The sequence below is a fragment of the Aplysia californica genome, unplaced genomic scaffold (assembly GCF_000002075.1).
Source record: "Aplysia californica isolate F4 #8 unplaced genomic scaffold, AplCal3.0 scaffold00130, whole genome shotgun sequence".
NCBI classification, from domain to species: Eukaryota; Metazoa; Mollusca; class Gastropoda; order Aplysiida; family Aplysiidae; genus Aplysia; species Aplysia californica.
This window is the reverse complement of record NW_004797400.1, coordinates 1122399-1124217: the sequence shown is the minus strand read 5'-3', so window position 1 is coordinate 1124217 and position 1819 is coordinate 1122399. Positions and strand designations below refer to the sequence as shown.

Below are 1819 nucleotides of genomic sequence, written 5' to 3'. Positions count from 1 at the left end.
GTATGTATGTATGTATGTATGTATGTATGTATGTATGTATGTATGTATGTATGTATGTATGTATGTATGTATGTATGTATGAATGTATGTATGTATGTGTATGTGTTTGTTAGTGTGTGAGTGTGTGTGTTCGCGTATGTGTAAACGTGTATATGTGTGTGTTTGTATGTGTGCATGTGTGTGCGAGTGTGTGTCTGTCTGTCTGTCAGTGTAGGAAGTGACTCAGTTCCTAAGGAAGTCACAATAGAGCACCGACGTGAACGATGTGCAGTTGTAAAAGTTCAAGACAGGAAATGTCACTGCCGAGGATCAGATTTCATAGGAATGTCCAAAAACGTCTAACTCAGCGTTACAAACTTGTCCCAACTGCAGGGCGAATGTGTAATTTGAAATTCAAGAATGAGAGGGGGCGCCTGTTAGGTTTCTGAGATATATTTATAGAAATTTGCTGAAAGGAAGTCGCAGGATATTTATATCACTCTGACGAATGTGTGCATTTAGAACTGTTACGTATTGCTTATATAAAACTATGACCGGGGGCTCTCGTGGCCGAGAGGTTACAGTGTTCGCCTCTCATTCTATAGGTCCCGGGTGCGAATCTGGACAGAGACGGAAAAATTTTCTTCCCTAAACTTGAGTACTTTCACCTTCTTTCCTACTCTCTAACAATGTTCTATCGTCTGCCTCCACCCCCTCACCTCCTTTAGTGACTCTCTCTGCAGCCTTTCTACTGCTACTCAGTGGCTCCTCCTTACTGTTGTCTTTCAGCCACAACCCTGATCTTATGTTAGGTAAGATCTAATACCTCTTTTTTTTAGTAAGTGTTTTATGGCGCTCACAACTGCATAAGGTCATATGAGCGCGAGGGACACATTAAACATTTTCAGTTGGTAGGAAATTTTGAATTTTGCCCGGGTGGCGGCCGAAGCCTACTCTTATAGATTTTAGACCACCAAAGGATCTTTAACGTGCACAACTTGCACTTGAGATTTTTCGCCCTTGTCTGAGAAGGCTAGGTGTAGATCTTTCCAACCAGAAGATGAGGGGTGTGGCTGAAAGACAGCAGTAAGAAGAACATTGCTAGAGAGCAGAAAAAGAGGTGAAAGGGGACAATTTAAGAGAAGAAAATTGTTCCCGTCGCTACCCGGGTTCAAACCCGGGACCTTTGAATGAGAGACGAACACCTTAACCTCTAGGCCACGAGAGCCCCCATCTAATACCTAGCCTTTTCGGATAACAGCGAAAAATCTCGTAGGTCCCGCGTGCAAGTTGCGCACGTTAAAGATCCCTTGGTGATCCAAAATCGATAAGAGTAGGCTTCGGTCGCCACCCGGGCAAAATCAAAATTTCCTACTAACTAAGAATGTTCAATGTGTCTTGTACGCTCATAATATATGACCTTATGCAGTTGCGAGCGCCTTAAAACACTTGAGCTCACCCATTTTTTTATGTGACGTAGTGCTCCGTCACAGTGCTCAAGTAAAACTATTAAATGTTAACACCAATAGGCTACGTAACGTATAAAGCTTGCGTGGGCATGATTTTATATACGTGTACGTGCAGTTTTTACGCCTCCGTCGATGCTTTTTAGAGCTTTAGGGAGGCGGGCTTCCAACTCTGCCTGCCAGGGCTAACCTAGGCTGAGACAGATAAAACATCCCAGCAGAAAGACCGATTCTGTTGTCTGCTTTCATTTCCACTTTCTGCCCCCACCCCCTCACCTCCTTTGCCCCCTCCTCTGGGCGCCTGACTCTTTCTGCAGCCTTTCTACTGCTACTCCTTGGCTCCTCCTTACTGCTGTCTTTCTGCCACACCCCTG

The 1819-nt window shown here is 44.4% G+C and overlaps 1 protein-coding gene across 1 annotated transcript in view; it reads left to right on the top strand.

Annotated features, from left to right (window-relative positions):
* Positions 1 to 1819, top strand: part of LOC101849687 (receptor-type tyrosine-protein phosphatase zeta) — a gene marked incomplete in the record, with an annotated part of 37468 nt that overhangs the window by 31684 nt on the left and 3965 nt on the right.